Source organism: Schistocerca serialis, chromosome 4 (genome assembly GCF_023864345.2).
Source record: "Schistocerca serialis cubense isolate TAMUIC-IGC-003099 chromosome 4, iqSchSeri2.2, whole genome shotgun sequence".
Classification (NCBI taxonomy): Eukaryota; Metazoa; Arthropoda; class Insecta; order Orthoptera; family Acrididae; genus Schistocerca; species Schistocerca serialis.
In genome coordinates this window covers 906,262,218-906,273,227 of record NC_064641.1, presented here as the reverse complement: position 1 = coordinate 906,273,227, position 11,010 = coordinate 906,262,218, and the positions used below count along the sequence as shown (strand labels likewise).

The 11,010-nt window shown below is 44.7% G+C and overlaps 1 non-coding gene across 1 annotated transcript; it reads left to right on the top strand.

Moving 5' to 3' along the window:
* Positions 1-9,588: 9,588 nt before the first annotated feature.
* Positions 9,589-9,672, top strand: Trnal-cag (transfer RNA leucine (anticodon CAG)). The gene has a single exon. It is a non-coding gene; the product is annotated as a tRNA-Leu (tRNA).
* The last annotated feature ends 1,338 nt before the right edge of the window (positions 9,673-11,010 follow it).

Below are 11,010 nucleotides of genomic sequence, written 5' to 3'. Positions count from 1 at the left end.
GTTTACTGTAGATCACTGTCTCATTCTTTAGTATTCACTAAATAGCCCCTAGCAGGAAAATAAGCACCAGATCTAGCTTCTACCATAAATTTATGTTTTCATTATTGAGTGTCCTTTCTGCCAACTAGAGTGTAGCTGTTAACATTGTGTGGCAGTAGGTTTCCTTAAGTTTTTATAGTAAATCAATTATTAACTAGATGGATAGGGACTGTGTCTGTTGCGTGCGGCCGCAGTCCAGACGCAGCTGGAAGCTTTGTTGGCCACAGTCAACAAGCTCCAGAGTGCCACCTTGAGGTGCGGTGGGCATAGGGTGCCTGGAGCAGCCTCTGCTGTACTAGATGTGCGGGGGGGAGGGGGGAATGTCACAGCTCTCTGCCACTGAGCCGACCTCAGGTGCGACTGGGCCGGCCGGCCCACTCTCACCTCAGTGTGGGTGGCGGACTGTGTCGAGGTCTCGAGCCTCAAGGCGAGGGCTGCACTTTGCTAATAGGTTCAGTGCCCTATCTGATGTTGGGGAGGGAGGTTGAGCCGGATCAGAATGCACCTTCTGCCAGGATAGTGGCTGCTCCTTCAGCAAGGTCCGAACAGCCACGTGAGGGTTTGTTAGTTATTGGGAGCTCCAATGTTAGGCTGGTCATAGAGCCCCTCAGGAACGTAGTGGCTAGTGTGGGGAAGAAGTCCAACGTTCACTCGGTGTGCTTGCCAGGGGACCTTGTCCGGGATGCGGAAGAGGCTCTTCCGGCGGCTATCGAGCGTGCAGACTGCTGCCAGCTGCAGATTGTTGCACGTGTCGGCACCAACGGTGCCTGTCGTCGGGGTTCCGAGGAAATCCTTGGGTCCTTTCGACGGCTGCCTAAATTGGCGAAGGCGGCCTCCATCTGTCGAGGAGTGGAAGCCAAGCTGACGATCTGCAGCATCGTACCCAGGGCGGGCTGGGGTCCTCTGGTTTGGAGTCGAGTGGAGAATCTAACCCAGAGGCTACGTCGACTCTGTGACGAAAATGGTTGTAGATTCCTCGACCTACGCTATGGGGTGGAAGATTGTAGGACGCTCCTCGATGGATCAGGGGTGCACTACACACAGCAAGGAGCTACATGGGTAGCACAGTATTGTGGCGTGCACATTGCAGTTTTTTAGATTAGGTCCCTCCCCACGGGAAGCAAACCGTTGGCCTGAAAAATTACCAGTTCATGTCACCGATGTGGGTGTGCCAACTGTAAAAATTGTTAATTCGCCTAAACAGGCCATTCCAAAGGATTTAAATATGCTTAATCTCATGTTAGCAAATTGTCGAGGTGTCTGTAGCAAGATTCCCGAGTTACTCTCCGAAATAAACAGTAGCAATGTCAATATTGTATTAGGTACCGAAAGCTGTTTGAAACCAGACATAAAAAGCAGTGAAATTTTGAACTCAAATTGGACAATGTTTAGGAAGGATAGGACTGATGCCATGGGAGGTTAAAAGCAGTCTAAACGCAGTTGAGATCGATACTGTGTCGGACTGTGAAATAAACTAGATAAAACTGTCAATCAGACAAGGATTGCCCATTGTATTAGGATGTTTTTATAGACCACCAGCATCCGATACAAGCGTCGCAGAGCGTTTCAGGGAAAGTTTTGAGTACATAGGAAATAAATATCCAAATTATCCATTAGTAATATGTGGAGACTTAAATCTGGCATCCATTGACTGGGAAAATTACACGTTTATCACAGGGGGCAGAAGCAAAGATTAATGTGAAGTTATTCTAGGAGCGCTCTCAACATACAACCTTGAGCAATTGGTTAGAAAACCTACTCGAGATGGGAACATATTAGATATCTTGGCGACAAACAAACCTGATCTTTTTGAGGAAGCTAATCTAGAAGCAGGTATTAGCGACCATCATGTCATTGAGGCTTCTGTCAGTGGAAGTTGCAAGGAAAAAAAAAAAAAACAAACAAAGAAACAGCGTAGAGTTTTCTTGTTTGGGAAGCCAAATAGAAGCGTCATTAATGAATGTCTTCATAGTCAGCTCCAAGCATTCACTGCGGTAAACAAAGATATTGAGCATTTTTGGTCGGAACTTACACGTATTGTCCACCATGTGCTCGAGAAGTATGTGCCTAGAAAGATATAGGGAAGGGAAAGGATCTACCTTGGTGCAACAAACATATTAGGAAGTTGCTGAGAAAGCAGAGAATTTTGTACAGTCGTTTTAAACGTAGTCACTGCCCCGCTGACAAATAGAAATTATGCGAAATGAAAGCAGCTGTCAGAAGGACAATGAGAGATTCTTTTAACGAATTTGAAAGCAATATTTTATCTGCAGATTCTAAAAATAAACCGAAAAAATTTTGGTCGGACGTAAAATCTATGAACGCTACAAATAATTCAATACTTCCTCTTGCTGACAGTACGGGTAATGTAAGTAATGACAAACAGAAGGCCGAAATTCTAAACCTAACTTTCAAAAACTCGTTTAGGGTAGAGGTGTGCAGCACCCTTCCCCCTCTCAATTATCGAACAAACGCAAGAATGGCTGATGCAGTGTTTAGTGTATCTGGGATTGTAAAACAGTTAAGATCCTTAGACGCCATGACGGCATTTGGCCCAGACGGTATTCCCGTAAGATTTTATGTTGGCTATGCTACAAATATAGCACCATTCTTATCCATCATCTATCAGAGATCATTGGAACAGCGGAAAGTTCCACGGGACTGGAAGAAGGCCCAGGTCATAGCAATCTACAAAAAGGATAGAAAATCGGATGGACATAATTACCGGCCAATTTCACTGACACCGATTTGTTGTAGAATCATGGAACGTATTTTGTGTTCAAACATAATGACCTTTCTAGACTCTGAGAAGCTTATCTGCAGAAACCAGCACGGTTTTAGGAAACAGCGGTCATGCGAGACCCAGCTGGACGTCTTTGTGCACGATATACAACAGGCTCCAGATACCGGCTCCCAGGTTGATGCCATATTTCTCGACTTCCGAAATGCGTTCGACTCAGTTCCTCACTGTCCCTTGCTCCAAAAAGTGCGCGCTTAAGGTCTATCTGATGTCATATGCGGTTAGATAGAAAGTTTTATAACAGACAGGGAGCAGTATGTCATCCTGAACGGGGTGACTTCAACGGAAACAAGCGTAACTCCAGGTGTGCCCCAGGGCAGCGTAATAGGTCCGTTGCGTTTTACGACTTATATAAGGATTTGCAGTAAATAAATGCGTGGTGTAATGACTGGCAGTTATCTCTCAATATCAGTAAGTGTAACAAGGCGAAAATCCCCATTAATGTACAAGTACAAAATATATGCCCAGTCTTTGGAAGCGGTAACATCAGTCAAGTATCTGGGTGTGACTATTCGAAATGATGTCAAATGGAATGATCAGATTACGCAGTTAGCAGGTAATGTAAACTCTAGATTGCGGTTTATTGGTAGAATGCTGAAGCGATGCAGTCCTTCAACAAAGGAAATAGCTTACAATCTTAGTCTTAGAGTATTGTTCGTGTGTATGGGACCCTTACCAATTGTGTCTGATTCAAGAGACTGAGAAGATCCAAAGAAGAGCGGCAAGATTCGTGACTAGTACATTTAGCCTTCGCGAGAGCGTTACAAATCTCATAGAAAGTTTGAAGTGCGACACACTTGCACATAGATGGCGCGCTAAACGGAAGGGGCTGCTCACTAAATTCCGAAATCCGATCTTAACCGAGGATGAAGAGCACGTATTACTACCAACAACTTTCAAATCGTGCTTTGATCACCATTCAAAGATAAGAGAAATTAGAGCTCGTACTGAGGCGTGCAGATAGTCGTTTATCCCTCGCGCGATCCTCGAGTGGAACAGAGATGGGGAAATATGACTTTGGCGCGAATTGTGCCCTCCGCCATGCACCGCTAGGTGGGTAGCGGACTATATATGCTGATGTACTCATATTCCGTAATTTTAGTGCGACCTAGCATAACGTCGGCTACAAGGACGCCACTCCAGATGCTATGGATTGAACGTATCTCAAGATCATGTTTAAAGCTGTGAAATACACTCCTGGAAATGGAAAAAAGAACACATTGACACCGGTGTGTCAGACCCACCATACTTGCTCCGGACACTGCGAGAGGGCTGTACAAGCAATGATCACACGCACGGCACAGCGGACACACCAGGAACCGCGGTGTTGGTCGTCGAATGGCGCTAGCTGCGCAGCATTTGTGCACCCCCGCCGTCAGTGTCTGCCAGTTTGCCGTGGCATACGGAGCTCCATCGCAGTCTTTAACACTGGTAGCATGCCGCGACAGCGTGGACGTGAACCGTATGTGCAGTTGACGGACTTTGAGCGAGGGCGTATAGTGGGCATGCGGGAGGCCGGGTGGACGTACCGCCGAATTGCTCAACACGTGGGGCGTGAGGTCTCCACAGTACATCGATGTTGTCGCCAGTGGTCGGCGGAAGGTGCACGTGCCCGTCGACCTGGGACCGGACCGCAGCGACGCACGGATGCACGCCAAGACCGTAGGATCCTACGCAGTGCCGTAGGGGACCGCACCGCCACTTCCCAGCAAATTAGGGACACTGTTGCTCCTGGGGTATCGGCGAGGACCATTCGCAACCGTGTCCATGAAGCTGGGCTACGGTCCCGCACACCGTTAGGCCGTCTTCCGCTCACGCCCCAACATCGTGCAGCCCGCCTCCAGTGGTGTCGCGACAGGCGTGAATGGAGGGACGAATGGAAACGTGTCGTCTTCAGCGATGAGAGTCGCTTCTGCCTTGGTGCCAATGATGGTCGTATGCGTGTTTGGCGCAATGCAGGTGAGTGCCACAATCAGGACTGCATACGACCGAGGCACACAGGGCCAACACCCGGCATCATGGTGTGGGGAGCGATCTCCTACACTGGCCGTACACCACTGGTGATCGTCGAGGGGACACTGAATAGTGCACGGTACATCCAAAACGTCATCGAACCCATCGTTCTACCATTCCTAGACCGGCAAGGGAACTTGCTGTTCCAACAGGACAATGCACGTCCGCATGTATCCCGTGCCACCCAACGTGCTCTAGAAGGTGTAAGTCAACTACCCTGGCCAGCAAGATCTCCGGATCTGTCCCCCATTGAGCATGTTTGGGACTGGATGAAGCGTCGTCTCACGCGGTCTGCACGTCCAGCACGAACGCTGGTCCAACTGAGGCGCCTGGTGGAAATGGCATGGCAAGCCGTTCCACAGGACTACATCCAGCATCTCTACGATCGTCTCCATGGGAGAATAGCAGCCTGCATTGCTGCGAAAGGTGGATATACACTGTACTAGTGCCGACATTGTGCATGCTCTGTTGCCTGTGTCTATGTGCCTGTGGTTCTGTCAGTGTGATCATGTGATGTATCTGACCCCAGGAATGTGTCAATAAAGTTTCCCCTTCCTGGGACAATGAATTCACGGTGTTCTTATTTCAATTTCCAGGAGTGTACATCCTATGATCTTTAGCCGTCGCGAAAGTTTAGTGTTTAAATGTCAGGCCAGACGGGAAAGTTAGAAGTTTATATCCTGACGTTTCGACAGTTGTTTTGGTAATAAAGGTTCCCATGTGGTGATGCTTCACGTACATGAACAGTGCCGTGCTTCGGTTTCTTATGTACATTGTGTTTGAAAAAGAACTTCGTAGTTTTAATGTGTCCTCGAATCTGTATAAAGTGACATACACTATTCTGGTTTGTGGCGTTTGATTCATCAACTTTCCAAGTTTGGCTCCCCTGCATAGACAGGTCTGCTTGACCTTGAGACGGCACCAGTGCTGTTTATTTCCTCTGTTCCCTCAGTTCAGTCCAGGCGTGAGTGCAGTGCACTGTAGAGCAACTCTTTTCTGATGAGGCTACATTTCATGTCAGTAGAACAGTTAATCGTCATAACTGTAGAATTTGGGGGGAAGTGCATCCACATGAAGTTATTCAGCATCAACGAGACTCTCCCATAGTTAATGTCTGATGCTGTTTGATGGAAGATCGTGTGATTGGTCCTTTCATTTTTAGAAGAAGAAATTAAAACATATGAAAATATCGCATCCTTCGAACTTTGAATATATTCCCCACTGGGACTTTCACTCTGCAGCGGAGTAAGCGCTGATATGAAACTTCCTGGCAGATTAAAACTGTGCGCCAGACCGAGACTCGAACTCGGGACCTTTTCCCTTTTAGGGGAAGTGCGCTACTGACTAAGCTACCCATGCACGGTTCACAAGCTCTCCTCACAGCTTCAATTCTGTCAGTGCCTCGTCTTCTCCCTTCCGAACTTCACAGAAGCTCTTCTGAAGTTTAGAAGGAGACTAGGTACCGGCAAAATTGAAACTGTGAGGAGGGTTGTACATCGTGCTTGGGTACGTCAGTCGGCGATTCTGGTAATTTCGTCAGTAATACAATCTTCTGTTGTATTTCTTTAACATCAGCATAACTGGAATGATCAAACTGTTTTTGTTTAAATCATTTCATGTATAACATGGGTGCATGGTTAGTACATGTACTAGTATGTGTTTGGGATGTGTAACATTGTTTCTTAAATAAATGTTTAAAAAATAAAAAAGCGTGTTCAGTCAGAGAGTTAGCAGGCCCTCTGTAATAAAAAAATCTGAGTTAATCTATCAATGATGAACTTCCACAAGTGTCATAGGACGTCCGCCCCGAACAAATACAACGATCAATTACGAAACAAAATGTGATTAAAAAAAAAAAAAGTCGGTAGAGCGCTTGCCCGCGAAGGGCAAAGGTCCCGACTTCGAGTCTCACGTCAGTCCGGCGCGCGGTTTTGGTTCAAATGGCTCTGAGCACTATGGGACTCAACAGCTGAGGTCATTAGTCCCCTAGAACTTAGAACTAGTTAAACCTAACTAACCTAAGGACATCACAAACATCCATGCCCGAGGCAGGATTCGAACCTGCGACCGTAGCGGTCTCGCGGTTCCAGACTGCAGCGCCTTTAACCGCACGGCCACTTCGGCCGGCGCGCGGTTTTAATCATTTCTTTGGGACCATTACAATTCCTGAAAAAGATATACGAGCTTAAAATATGGTGCTTGTTTCTCAATGTATGTGTAGCTATGCGCATCTTTTTCATTCTTCCTATGACTGTAGCTGAGGCAGGATGGTCTTGTAGCACTCGGCCTCGTGTTAAAAACTGTAGCACTCGGGCCCGTGTTAAAAACTGTCTCTGATCAGCTATGCAAAATTTCGGCATGCAAATAAATTCACGCACTTTTAACACAGAACATTCTAAATCCTTTCATCAAATCTCTCTCTGTAGTGAAGCCTTCATACTCAATATTTGCCTCTCACTACCTCTTTGTATGCCTCTCTCCTTCTGTCTCATTTTTCTCCCACAGATTTACAGTATATCCCAGTGCTACTGTCTCCTCTCTCGCTTACACTGCCACTTTTTGTTTTTCTTTGCCACTGCCACTGTCTCCACCATACCTCGGCAGCAAAAAAGTGCTATGGGTGGGGGGTAGGAGGGGTTACATTTTCTCCTATTATCAAGTGCTTTAAATTTCGATCCGAACATGCACCATCCTCTATACCTAAATGTTAAAGTTGGCCCATCTGGGAAGATCCAGAAACCGACCCCCTCCCAATTCCTATGTATGGTGGCCACTCATCCCTCTTTTTCATTTCTACTGTCTCCTCTCTCTTTTCCTCCCGCTGCTTCTGTCCCCACCCATATCTTTTTCTGTTTTACTGCCACTGTCTTTCACTGACCATCACTGTCTCCTCTCTCTTTGGCTGTCACTTTTATTGTCTTCATTTCATCTCCCTTTCTTTTTCGCTGCCACTCTCTCTCTCTCCTGCCCATCATAGTATAGTCTCCGCTCACTTTCTCTCCCCATTTGGCACTGCCTCCTCTCTCTTCCACCGCACTGACTCTCTACTGCTGTCTTTCAGCACAAAAAAGCGCGAAATATACGGTATTCGCATGCCAGAATTTTCTGGCGAGGAAGGCAGTATGAGGACTCAGGCAGCTGCTGCCACTTTTTGTCAGAGTCTTTTCAAGAGGAACATATTCGCCCTTTTGTGCTCTGGCTGCAGCCTTTTTCCGCTGCTTTCCTTCTTTTCCCTGCTGCAGAAGCGTATGCAGCATATATAAAACGAGTTTATAACTCAGGAAAGTTTTGACAGTTTATTTATATACACATACACATTTATTTACTTTGACATAGATAAAAAACAAAACAAAAAGTGCGCATAAGATAAGGTTAACACGAAATATTTTGCTTTGCCTCTTTCTCAATATTTTGCTCACCGATCTCAATTCATCGATAATACTCGGCTTATTATTTGTATCATAAAAGAGCAAAAATGTGATTACAAATATTTTACTGAATCTGCAGTCTTTCCAGCTGTATGTAATTTTTGAGAGTCATTTTACGTTCTTCTTAGGCATGATAAGACTCGATTTTGCCCTGTTTTATTATTGCAGTACTACTTAGGGTACATTTGTATAGGCGTTATACAGAGACAGTGCGTCATAAAGTTTTATTGGTGAAAAAATTCTGATGAATAACAGCTTGATCACCTCAGAACCCCTGCAATTACTCTAGAACCCTCGTCATGTGTCCACGATGACAGTTAAAACTACAGTTACGTCTCACACCGGATATTACGAATATTACGGTCTTGGTAACGGATAATGATATCAAAAGAGTTAGCGAAGTTTCCCTAGAATATCATCTTAAGAAAATATGGTAAAATTTTCGACGATTTGTCATGAACAGAGATTACAGAAGTGGCCATTCCCACAACTGGTATTTTTCGTACCCAGAAAAATGGTTTCTCGGGGTTTTCTCAGGAATCGCCTATTAACAAATGGTACTGTTATAAGCCGCCTAAGGTCTACCCTAGAACACATCTAACGCAGAAGAACAAACCAACTTCCTCAATTTGCCTGGGCTGGAGAAAATGTGTAATGTTTATATTTTAACCTGCACTGTAAGATAGTTACAGTATGCCAATTCTTCCAATAGATATGTAAATGGTCGCTAGGCAGAGCGCTATCGAAAACAGTTAACTCTTATCTCTGTGATAAATAGCCCCTGCAAATATGACCATTTGGTTATTGGTTGGTTTGGGGAATGAAGGGGCAAAACTACGGTGACATCAGTCCCTATGACCTCCTGCAAAGCCGCACTTTCACGCCCGACTTTTTTGGAACATATTGGTTCTGTACACTATCGAGCACGGATCGATGCCATTTATGAAGATACGCTTGGTGTTTAATAAGAATAGTATGTATTCTACATTTCATCCCAATGAGCATTTTTTTTTTAGTTCAAATATCCTCGAATTTACATTATGTTTAAAACATGTCAAACCTTTCTTTCAAAATAGCAACAAAATCTGGTGCTATTTTTTGCAGAAGAGGCCAAACACAGATCTTACCCCGCGCCCAGTCCTTGCCCTCAGCGGCCCTGCCTCTTGCCTAACCCCCCACCCTACATCACACCGACACCCCAACCTGCGGCCGGCTGTCATACCGACATACCGCCCACAAGCGAGAGAAAGTGCTGCCTAAACTGAGGTGGCAGCGATCTCAATACAGCTTGACTATCTTGGGCTTCATGTCAGGATGGCCGAGCGGTCTAAGGCGCTGCGTTCAGGTCGCAGTCCACTTCTGTGGGCGTGGGTTCGAATCCCACTTCTGACAATACATTTTTCTTTCATCTATCGGTAATCGCCCTTTGGTCTATTCTGAAACGGTTCGTTAATTTCACACAATGCATGGTAACAGTGAGGTATGATTTTCTGTGATTTTTCAAGCTCGTTTGAAGCGAATGTTGACCACGATAGATGGTTTAAGCAGGTCTTGGCTGATACCATCCCTCTTACTTGTCCAGTCGAACAAAGAGTTCCATTCCTAATGTCGATTCACCGTTAAACTTTACTCCTTCACTTGTAATTACTCTTTTTTTAGATCTTCATGTGAGTGCAATCTGAAGAACTTTTCTGATCATGACCAGGAACTATCCAAAAAGTTCAAAGTAACTGTATGCAACATTTCTAATACGTCAAAAATAAATGGGAATTTACAATAGATGTGAATGACTCCTTAACCGGAAGCGTTTTCTCAGTGACCTGGAAACAGGGACTTCTCAAAATAATTACCCAAAAGCACATTGCCACAGCACTATCTGACTACCGCTCCGTGTTTATTCTTCTGGTGGTGTACAAGACCTTAGAATATATCATCTACGACCAGCTTTAGCACTTACTGAACTAGAAATAACCTGAGACTTATTCGTTGAACTTGATAATAATAAATTTGATTTTGTTGTGGAAGCGTGAGGTTTTGTATTTATGGGTTAATGTGCTTCAGTGGGCCGTCACAGACAAACGATATGATTTACACACGAATGAGTTACCTGACAAAAAAAAAAAAAAAAAAAAAAAAAAAAAAAAAAAAAAAAAAAAAAAAAAATCACACGAAAGTAATTTTTTAGAAATTTTATACAAGATGTCCCAGGAGGAAAGGTCAATATTCAGGGGTATGACAGGAACGATCATTTGATGCAAAAAAGTCTAGTAAACATTGACTATAAAGTGTATACCTTTAGGGCTATGAGCACTTCTTCATCTTCTATACAGTGAAACAAATCTCTTCTACTGCACGTAGTATGGACCAAAACACGAAAAAATGTCCAGTAAACATGGGCTCTAAAGTACGTACCTTAAGAGCTATGAGCACTTGTTCATCTTTAGTGCTATGCAACACATCTATTCTACCGAACAAGTGCTCATAGTTCTTGAGGCATGCACTTCAGAACCCACTTTTACTGTACAATCATCGACTGATCGTTCCTGTTGGATCCCTGAATACTGACAGTTCCTCCTGGAATATCCTGTATTCTTTATTTTTGTTCTGGGTGTTTTTCAATGGTAATTGCATATTTTTGAGCTATAAACTGAAAATCGATCAGAAATGTTATTTTAACTTTCCTTCGTGTTTTTACCTTTTTTTCGATATCAGGCAACTTTTTTGTGTGGC